Here is an 11,752-nt window from a genome sequence, read left to right as displayed (position 1 = left end):
TCCGAAAGGCATGTCATTACATTACTGTATATCTTTTCTTCTCAGCCACGAGAAGAGGGAAAGGCATAAAGAACTGCTGTCATGCCTTGTTTATTTTGGCCTCACAAAAGCATCAAAGTTCTGCTTTTTGGGGGAGCTGGTAGGGTGCCTTAGATTCTTCTCGCCCTACTCCTGAGAGGAAAGCTACGTTTAAACAGACCCCAAAGAGCAAAATTTTGGTATCCCCCTGGAACCATTTATTATACTTGAGCCTGACTCAGTCGCTGGTAATACTCTCAACCCAGCTTAAATAAACTTGGCATATAGGCTAAGCCAATTAGTGTGTTGCTGTCCCCCGGTTAGAGTTTCCAGGAACAATCAGTCCTGCTGGGAAAAAAGGGCATGGTTTTTCTTCCATTACCAAATAAATACTTGATTAATCTGATTTCCAAGTGAATACCTGATTTCTTTCAGAGATATGCTTGTAGAAAGTTAGAGTGGGCCGGTGGTAAAAATGGAGAATTAAACACACATACTCAACTCTACATTCTCCCAGAAACTCTCAAACAACTGTCAGGGATTGAAGGGAAGAGAAAGTGGTGGGGGAAGTGGAAATGCTACAGGGCAAAGGGATGAGAGGGGAGAAGGTAGTGGAATCTGAAAGGTGGATGGTTGTGTGGTAACTGATTTAGCAGATCCATGAAATCTGAATAAAGCCATTAGTGGGAAAAATTTAGAAGCACAATAATTGCCATTGCAGAATCTGCAAAGCTTCAGGGTTCTTGACCCCTGTTATTCTGGAAGTAGGATACAGGTAGGACTTAAAAAAAAAGGATTGGATGCAAGTCTGTTTTAAAAATATCCATTTTACCTCTACTCCCTTTAGAAACCCCACTAAAATGACAGCCTAGGTTTCTGTTTGATTTGTCTTAAGGAACACACTCAAAATGACCCAAACAAAAACAACCAACTAAAGAAAAACATGTTTTTATATACTTTCAGTTAAAATCTTACTGGGTTTTTTTTTTTTTTTTAACTATTGTAAATAGTATGCTTTTAAATTTTTCTCTAGCTGTTGCTGCTATATAAAAATGCCACTGACTTTTAGTTATTAATCTTATAACTGGTAACTTTGCCAGAAACTTGACACATTTATTGCATTATTTCCCCAAATGATGAATTATAATAATTTGGGCAGAATTCCTTCAGGTTTCCTATTTTGTAGAAAACCATGTTATTTCTGAATAATAATAATTTACTTTCCAATCCTTATAGCATTTCTTTTTTTTCTTATTGCACTATGATATTTAATCCAATATTGAATAGCAATAGTTATATTGTGAATGATTATAATGATTCACCATTGATTATAATGTTTGCTATAAAATTTCCATGCATAACTCTTTCAGGTTAAAGAAATTCATTTTTATAACTTGTCCACTGGGGTTTTGTATCAAAAATTATTAAATGTTATCAACTGTGTATTCTATACCTATTAACATAATATTTTCTCCTTTAATATATTAATGTGATACATTACTTAATAGATTTTATAATGTTAAATCTAATGTTTATAATGTTAAAATTGCATTCCTAGAGTATATCATACTTGGTAATTATATATCATCTTTTTATACATTGCTGAATTCAATTTATACTTTTCCTTTTTCAGATTTTTTTTGGCAGGGTGCCATGGCTCATGCCTGTAATCCCAGCACTTTGGGAGGCTGAGGCAGGTGGATCACCTGAGGTCAGGAGTTCAAGACCAGCCTGGCCAACATGGTGAAACCCCGTCTCTACTAAAAATACAAAAATTAGCCGGGCATAGTGGAGGGCGCCTGTAATCCCAGCTACTCAGGAGGCTGAGGCAGGAGAATCACTTGAACCCAGGAGGCAGAGGTTGCAGTGAGCTGAGATCGTGCCATTGCACTCCAGTCTGGGAGAAAAGAGAAAAACTCCATCTCAAAAAAAGAAAAAAAGAATTTTTTTTGTCCTTGTATTAATAAGATTGGCCCGTTTTTCCCCTTTCCTTTACTCTCTTTACTTTTGATAACAAAATAAATTAAATATGTAAGCTGAATTGGAAAACCTTCTCTTTTATTCTATCAACTGGAAGTTCAGGTTTGGAGTTACCTTTCTTTGAATGTTTCTTTCAACGCTCCTGTAAAACTGTATGGATCTGCTGTTTTCCTCAAGGGAGAATTATGTACTACAGATAACCTTATGGTTTTTATTTCTTGACTAATTTTGAGTCAATTTTGGTAACTTTTAAAAGTATTTTGTTCACTTCACTTAATTTTTCAAATGTGTTAACATTAAAGTTACTTATATTTTCTTGTCATTTTGATCTCAGCCACGTCTTTAGTTACACCTTCTTATTCATTCCTAATCTTTTGTGCTGTCTCTTTTGTTTCCTTAATAGATCTTGCCTGACGTTCGTCAAAATCATTAGTTTCTCAGAAAATCATTTTTGGTTTTGTTGATTCAAAATTACGAAGTTTTTTACTTTATGTTTTTCTGCTCTTGTCTTTATTATTTTATTTCTTCTTACTCCTACATTTTCTGGGTTTACAATTGTGCGATACATAATGACAATTTCAGTCAACAACAGAGTGCGTATATGATGCCCTCCATAATATTATAATGAAGCTGAAAAATTCCTTTCACACAGTGACTTCTTAGCATTGTAACATAACACATTACTCACACTTTTGCGGTGATGCTGGTGTAAATAAACCCACTTTGCTGCCAGTCATGTACGAGTATAGCACATGCAATTATGTATAGTACATAATACTTGGTGATAAAGGACTATGTTACTAGTTTATGTATTTACTATACTATACTTTTTATTACTATTTTAGAGTGTATTCCTTCCACTTATGAAAAAAAATGTTAACTGTAAAACAGCCTCAGGTAGGTCCTTCAGGAGGTGTTCCAGAAGGCATTGTTATCACAGGAGATGACAGTTCTATGCATGTTATTGCCCTGAAGACCTTCCAATGGGACAAGATATGGAGGTGGAAGACAGTGATATTGTTCATTCTGACCCTGTAGAGGCTAGGCTAATGTGAATGTTTGTGTCTTAGTTAACAAAAAAGTTACAAAAGTAAACCAAAAAATTTTTGAATAGTAAAAAGCTTGTAGAATAAAAACATGAAGAAAAATATGTACAACTGTACAATGTGTTTGTGTTTTAAGCTAATTGTTACTACAAAAGAGTAAAAAGGTTAAAAATAATTTAAACATTTATAAAGTAAAAAAGTTGCGGTAAGCTGATTCATTTATTATTGAAGAAAAATATTTTAAAATAAGTTTAGTGTAGCCCAAGTGTACTGTGTTTATAAAATGGTAAACAGTCATGTCCTAGGCCTTCACATTCACTCACCACTCACTCATTGACTCGCCCAGAGAAACTTCCAGTCCTGCAAGCTCTATTCATGGCAAGTGCCCTAAACAGGTGTAGCATTTTAAAATCTTTTATACAGTATTTTTACTGTACCTTTTCTATATTTAGATATGTATAGATAAACAAATACCATTGTGTTATGATTGCCTACAATATTGAGTACAGTAACATGCTGTACAGGTTGTAGCCTCTGAGCACGAGGCTATCCCATATAGCCTAGGTGTGAGTATGCTATACCATCCAGGCTTGTGTAAGCACACCTTTTGATGGTCGCACAATGACAAAATTGCCTAGCAATGCATTTCTCAGCATGTATCATCATCGAGTGAAGTGAAGAATGACTGACTTTTGCTCTTCTTTTTCTAATGTCTTAAGATAAATGCTTAGATAATCATGTTTTGATTTTTTCCTAATACAAGCATTTTAGGCTTTAAGTTTCCCTATAAAGACTACTGGTTATGTTCCAAAAGTTTTGAAGTGTTTTATTTTTATTAATGTACAGCTGCTTCTATGATTGTTATTTATGCTAAATTTTTGATTCATGGTTGCTTCTTTGCAACCATGTGTATTAATGTGTATTAATACACTAATGTGTATTAATCATTTTTATTGTGAGTTCATAATATTTTATTTGAGGCCTGCAAATAAAATACATTTCTTCATAACAATAGTACCTGGGGCATTACCAACTTTCAAACTCAACATCTAGTTTAAATTTTTTTAGGCAATATCAATTTCAGTGGCAAAATGATGGGAATATGGCTTGTGGTTAAGACATCTCAGGGGGGACTTATTTTCTTTATTTCTGCTCCATGCAAAGAGAAGGAACATCCTTCCTGCTGTGGGTCACATTTGTCTCTTGTTTACCCACTGTGAGTGACACGCTTTGAGTGGTCCTGGTTTCATGTAGGTATCTCTGATCCTACTTTCTCTACTCTACTCTGGCACCTGTTTTTGCTTCTGTTCTTCAAACATTTGCCAATTAAAACCCAGACTTTAAGCTATAATAATTAGCAGATATTCTCAAGGATAATGCAAGCTCTAGAGCTCAGCTAATCCTCATGGAATCATACTTTCTCATTTTGTTTCCTCTAGGTTCATTTCTTTACTTCCAGTTCAGCAGTGTTCTGAAAAAAATTTTTAAGTCTTTACTTAATATTATTTTTCTTACTCCTGGAAGGATTTCTCTGCACATGTATTCTGCCATACTTTTGGAAACTAAAAACCCATTTTATGACACTTTTGGTTGAAATGTATAAAAAAAAAAAAACCCAAATCAGTTTGCTGTAACAAACTGTAAACAGCAGAGACATAAGTAGAAACTCAAGAAATATGATTTTTCTGTTTAGTTTAATTTGGCAGCTAAATCATATCCTCAAAGCCATAGATTCTTTCTGCCTCTTCATTCTGCCTGTCATATAGGCCTCAATCCAAAGCTATCTATCTCTCTGACATGGTCACAAAATGGTAACAGTATCCACAGAGCTGCATACTTTATGTCCACAATCAAGAAGAGAGGGAACGCTTCCCTAACCATCATATGAGTTTTCTGACTCATATGGTTCCCAATGGGCAACCACTGAACCAAATCCTATAAGAGAAATGTCATGCTTTGATTAATTTAGTCCTGAATTATTTAAAACATATTCCTTGTTTAATATCTAATTCCTTCCTGAAAACTCTGTTGCTAAGTGCAAAAAATACTTTTTCATTTTAAAAGAAAAATTGTGATGCATTTAGTCCCAACTCAAGGTACTTGATAATTTTATATAACAATTCAAATAACTTTACACAATTTTTAAAAATCCAATAATTTGAAAACAAAAATTCAAGTTTAGGCATAAATTAGAATATCCTAAGGGTTTACTGATTTATTCTTTGTCTTATTTTTGTCCCATTTTCTTCATCACTTGTTAAACCTTTTGGGACTCTGGTGATCTTGCTCTTAAACTACACTGAAAAATTATAGCACACAAAAATACTTTTGGGATAAAATCAAAGCTAAGAAAATGAAAGCTTTGAAACGTGGAAATAGTGTAGGTTTACAACATACTAACCATTGTGGAAGCTGCAAATCTTCTATCTCTCTTATTTGGCATACATATGCAAAGTCATTGTTTTGTGGTTTTCTAGACATTGCTCAAAATTCAAATTAGATTCATATGAAATTGTCTGACTAGAAAATGTTGTGTTGAGTAAATTGAACATGGCTTTGAGTAAATTGGATGTGTCAATGTCAAAAATAATATTTATTATTTTAATTATTTATTATTCCTACTACTTCTATTTTTCATTTAGTGTGTTTTGGGGTAAAAAGGAAAAGCCCTATAGAAAAAAATGAATTGTCTGAAAATGATCTGACTTTTTAAGAACCATTATAGCAAAAAGCAGAACATTTTATGGGATGTAGATCTGTACTGTGGCAAAGGAGATGGGTTTACTTTGACTAACTGATACTATTCAGGGCATGTCCTTGAAGATCAGTCTCCCCAGACTTCATGGTCACTACACAAATGGGAAGAAAGGGAATGAATATCAATGAGATCATCATCATGCCCACTTCAGCCAGTTTTCTTGCAGTATTTATCTGAATCAAATTTAATCCACACTGAGATCCCACTCTCATCAATAATGGGACATTGAATGTCCCTGATCGTTAGGGATCCCTCCCTCTCTCTATGAGATCATGTAAATCCAGAAAACCCAGTAGGTAGTGGTTAGTCACAGCTGGTCGCCGGTATTGGCTCTGTTCTTCTGCCCCCTATTGATGCTATCGAGCATTATCTTCCAACAGTCATTAAGCACTCAGCTCTGGGTAGGCTCAGGAATGAATCCCTCCGTCATTCACCCCACCAACTCCAGACCTTCCCTCTGCTCACCAGACTCCAATATATAATGCGCAGCTTCCTTATCTCACGCCTGACCCTCTTCCCATTCTGTTCTGTTTCTTCTTGTTAGCTCTCCTAAAGCTTAGCTTCCCATTTTCTACTGCATTTTTCATTTTTGAATAACAACAGCTTTACTGAGATATGATTCACATACCATAGTATTGATCTATTTGAAGTATATAGTTTAATGTCTTTCAGTATGTTCAGAGAGTTATGCAGCAATCTCCACATTTTAGAGCATATTTATAATCCCCAAAAGAAATTGCATATGCATTAGCAGTTATTCCCCATTTTCCTTCAGTTTCCCCACCCTCTGAGGTAATAAGCAACTACTTATCTAATTTTCTGTTTTAATAGGTTTGTCCATTCTGGACATTTCATATAAATGGAGACATACAATATATACTCTTTTGAATTTGGCTTCTTTCACTAAGCACAATGATTCGCAGATCATTCATTTTATGGCATATATTAGAAGGTAATTCTTTTTATGGCTGAATAATATTTCATTATATGAATATTCTACATTTTGTTTATTAATTTACCGATTGATAGTTGAGCTTTTTTCAGTTTGGTGCTATTATGAATAATATTATCATGAAATTTTGTATAAATGTCTTTGTGGGGACATATGTTTTCTTTCTCTTGGGTAAATTCCTTAGAGTAGAATTGTTGAATTGTTGTTAAGTTTCACTTTTTGAGAAACTGCCAAGTTGTTTTCCAAAGTGACTGTACTATTTTCTATTCCTACAAGCAATGTTATCAGGGTTCTAGTTTCTCCACATCCTTACCAAAACTTATTTGTCTTTTGAATTATAGCCATTATAGTGGGTGTGTAGTGATATGATTGTATTTTTAAAATTTTGAAGGCACCCAGCTTGGCCAGGATCAGCTGGCTAGGAATGGTGAAAAAGGGCATCTTTGTCTTGTGCCAGTTCTTAGAAGAAAGGCTTTCAACTTGTCCCCATTCAGTAAGGTGTTAGCTGTGGGTTTATCATATATGACCTTTATTATGCTGAGGTATATTCCTTCTATGCCTAGTTTGTTGAGAGGTTTTTTCTTTTTATCATGAAGAGACATTGAATTCTAACAAATACTCTTTCTGTGTCCATTGAGATGATCATATTGTTTTTATCCTTTAGTCTGTCTATGTGATGTTTCATGTTTACTGATTTGCATGTGTTGAACCATCCTTATATCCTTGGGATAAATTTCACTTGATTGTGGTGTATTATCTTTTTGATATGGTGTTGAATTCAGTTTGCTAGTATTCGTTTGGTGATATTTGCCTCTATGTTCATCAGGGATATTGGTTTAGTTTTCTTTTTGTTGTTGTGTCCTTGTCTGGTTTTGATATCACGGTAATGCTAGCCTCATAGCACGAGTTAGGGAGAATTCCATCCTCTTCAAATTTTTGGAATACTTTGGAGAAAATTGGTGTTAATTTTTCTTTATGCATTTGATAGAATTCAGCAGTGAAGGCATTTGGTCCTGTCGCTTTTTTGTTGTCGTGGAAGACTTTTTACTACTGATTCAGTCTATTACTTGTTATCAGTATGTTCAGGTTTTCTATTTCTTCCAGATTCCATCTTGGTAGGTTGTATATATCCAGGAATTTATTCATTTCCTCTAGATTTTCCAGTTTGTTAGCATATAGCTGTTCATATGATATGTTCATGTTAAAGATCTCTGATGATCTTTTGTATTTCTGTGGTATCAGTTGTAATATTTCCTTTTCATTCTGATTTTTAAAATTTGGGTCTTCTCTTTCTTATTAGTCTAGCTAGTGGTTTATCAGTTTTATTTATCTTTTCAAACAAACAACTTTTTGTTTCATTGATCCTTTATGTTATTTATTTCACCTATATTTTGTTTAATTCTTCTCTGATCTTTATTATTTCTTTTATTGTACTAATTTTGGGTTTGGCTTGTTCTTGATTTCCTAGTTCCTAAAGTGCTTCATCAGATTGTTTGAAATTTTTCTATCTTTTTGATATAGGTGTTTATTGCTATAAACTTCCCTTTAACATTGCTTTTTTTGCTGTAGTCCACAGGTTTGGGCTTGTTGTGTTTCCTTTTTTATTCGTTTCAATTTTTTTAAATTTTTTTCTCCCGCAGCTCCGGAGTCAAAGCCGGTTGCCGACCCAGTCCCGTCCCGCAGTAGCCTGCCTGCTCTTTCCTTTCAACATGACAGATGTCGCTTTGTCTTTCACCAAGGACTTCCTGGCCGGTGGAGTGGCCGCAGCCATCTTCAAGATGGCGGTAGCACCCACCGACCAGGTCAAGCTGCTGATGCAGGTGCAGCATGCCAGCAAACAGATCACCGCAGATAAGCAATACGAGGGCATTATAGACTGCGTGGTCCGTATTCCCAAGGCGCAGGGGAGTCCTGTCCTTCTGGCGCAGTAACCTGGCCAATGTCTTCAGATACTTCCCCACCCAGGCTCTCAACTTCGCCTTCAAAGGTAAATACAAGGAGATCTTCCTGGGTGGGGTGGACAAGAGGACCCAGTTTGGGCTCTACTTTGCAGGGAATCTGGCATCAGGCGGTGCCGCTGGGGCCACATCATTGTGTTTCGTGTACCCTCTTGATTTTGCCCGTACCGGTCTAGCAGCCAATGTGGGTAAAGCTGAAGCAAAAGGGAATGCGGAGGCCTCAGTGACTGCCTGGTTAAGATATGTAAATCTAATGGGATTAAGGGCCCGTATCAAGGCTTTAACGTGTCTGTGCAGGTTATTATCATCTACCGAGCTGCCTACTTTGGTATCTATGACACTAGAAACGGAACGCTTCCAGATCCCAAGAACACTCACGTTGTCATCAGCTGGATGACCGCACAGACTGTCACTGCTGTTGCTGGGTTGGCTTCCTATCCATTTGACACCGTTTGCCCCCGCATGATGATGCAGTCAGGGTGCAAAGGAACTGACCTCATGTACACAGACATGCTTGACTGCTGGAGGAAGATTGCTCGTGATGAAGGGGGCAAAGCTTTTCTCAAGGGTGCATGGTCCAGTGTTCTCAGAGGCATAGGTGGTGCTTTTGTGCTTGTCTTGTATGATTAAATCAAGAACTACACATAAGGTATTTCCTAGGATTTTTCCCCCTGTGAGCAGGTATGTTGTATTATATAACATATCTTGAGCATTCTTGACAGACTACTGGCTGTCAATTTATCAGTGGCAACTATTTACTGGTTGAAAACGAGAAGCAATAATATTCATCTGACCAGTTTTCTCTTAAAGCCATTTCCATGATGATGATGGTGATGATGATGGGACTCGATTATATTTTTTATTTCAGTCACTCCTGATACATAACAAATTTGAAGAAATTTAAAAAATCTAAAATTTAAAAAAATTATTTTTAATTTTTTTCTTGACCCAATGGTTGTTCAGGAGAATGTTGTCTAATTTCAGTGTATTTGCATGACCCTAATTAAATGACCCTAATTTCAGTGTATTTGCATGGTTTCCAAAGTTCCTCTTTTTATTAATTTCTAGTTTTAATTCGCTATAGTCTGAGAAGATAGTTGGTATAAATTTGATTTTTTTAAAATTGTGGACTCATTTTGTGGCCAAACATATGACCTGGAGAATGTTTCATGTGCCAAGAAGAAGAATGTATATTCTGTAGCTGTTGCATAAAATGTTCTGTAGGTGTCTGTTAGGTCTATTTGATCTAAAGTGAAATTTAAGTTCACTTTAGATTCAATGTTTCTTTGATAATTTTCTGTCAGAATATCTGTCTAGTGTTGACGGGGGTTGAAGTCCCCAACTATTATTGCATTGAGGTCTATCTCTCCCTTTGGATAATGTTTGTTTTATACATCTGGGTGCGTCGGTGTTGGGTGCATATGTATTTAGAATCATTATATTCTCTTGCTGAATCTACTCCTTTATCATTATCTAACTACCGTCGTTGTCTCTTTTTTAACTGTTTTGACATAAAGTCTCTTTTATGTGATATAAGTACAGCAACTCCCGCTCACTTTTGGTTTCCATTTGCATGGAATTTTTTTTTTAATTCCTTTGCTTTCAGTCTATATGTGTCTTTACAGGTGGGGTGAGTTTCTCGTAGATAGCATACAATTGGGTCATATGTTTTTGGACCCATTCAGCTAGTCTATATTTTGTAAGTGGATAATTTAATCTGTTTACATTCAAGGTTATTATTGGTAAGTGAAGGCTTATTCTTGTAGTTTTGTTAATTGTTTTCTGGTTGTTTTGTATGTCCTTAGTTTCTTTCTTTCTCTTTTATTGTTTGTTATCATAGTTTGGTGGTTTTCTGTAGTGGTAACATGAATCCTTTCTCTTCCTTATTTGTGTGTTTGCTCTACCAGTGAGTTTTATATTTATATACTGGAAGTCCTCACCAGAGCAATTAGGCAAGAGAAAGAAATAAAAGGTATCCAAATTGGAAAAGAGGAAGTCAAACTGTTTCTTTTTGCAAATGACATGATCTTTTATTTAGAAAAATCTGAAGACTCCACCAAAAAACTCTTAGACTTGATAATAAATCAAACAAATTTGCAGGAAACAAAATAAATATACAAAAATCAGTAGCATTTTTATTTATCAATAATGAAATAGCTGAAAAGGAATCAAGAAGGCAATCTCATTTGCAATAGCTTAAAAATACCTAAAAGTAAATTTAACCAAGGGGGTGAAAGATCTCTGCAAGGAAAACAACAAAACACTGATGAAAGAAATTGAAGCGGGCTGAGTGTCATTGCTCATGCATGTAATCCCAACATTTTGGGAGGCTGAAGTGGGAGGATCTCTTGAGTCCAGGAGTTCAAGACCAGCCTAGAAAACATAGCAAAAGCCTCTTTCTCAAAGAAAAAAATTTGCTGGGTATGGTGACACATGTCTATATAGACCTAGCTACTTGGGAGGCTAAAGCAGGAGAATTTCTTGAGCCCAGGAGTTTGAGGTTACAATGAGCTATGATCACACCACTGCACTCCAGCCTGAGTGACACAGTGAGACCCTGTCTCTAAAGAAAAGAAGATAAAAGAAATTGAAGATGACCCAAACAAATGGAAAGACATCCCATGCTCTTGAATTGGAAGAACTAATATTGTTAAAATGACCACACTAATAAAGGCAATCTACATATTCAACAAAATTCCTATCAAAATACCAATGTCGTTTTTCACAGAAAGAAAAAAATCCTCAAATTTGTATGGAACCAAAAAAGACCCCGAATGGCAAATGCAATTATGAACAAAAAGAACAAAGCTGGAGGTGTCACACTGACTGACTTCAAAATATGTTACAAGGCTATAGTAACCAAATGAACATGGTATTGGTATTAAAAACAGACACATAGACCAATGGAACAGCATACAGAGCCCAGAAACAAATCCAGGTATTTACAGCCAACTATTTTCAACAAAGGCGCCAAAAACATACCCTGGAGAAAGGACATGCTCTTCAATAAATAGTGCTGGGAAAACTGGATACCCATACA

General features: G+C 35.6%; 1 pseudogene; it reads left to right on the top strand.

The window, feature by feature from the left end:
• The first annotated feature begins 8,463 nt into the window (after nucleotides 1-8,463).
• LOC100603770 lies at nucleotides 8,464-9,626 on the top strand (annotated as a pseudogene).
• Nucleotides 9,627-11,752: the final 2,126 nt, after the last annotated feature.

The sequence above is a fragment of the Nomascus leucogenys genome, chromosome 18 (genome assembly GCF_006542625.1).
Source record: "Nomascus leucogenys isolate Asia chromosome 18, Asia_NLE_v1, whole genome shotgun sequence".
Classification (NCBI taxonomy): domain Eukaryota; kingdom Metazoa; phylum Chordata; class Mammalia; order Primates; family Hylobatidae; genus Nomascus; species Nomascus leucogenys.
This window is presented reverse-complemented; position numbering and strand designations above follow the sequence as displayed.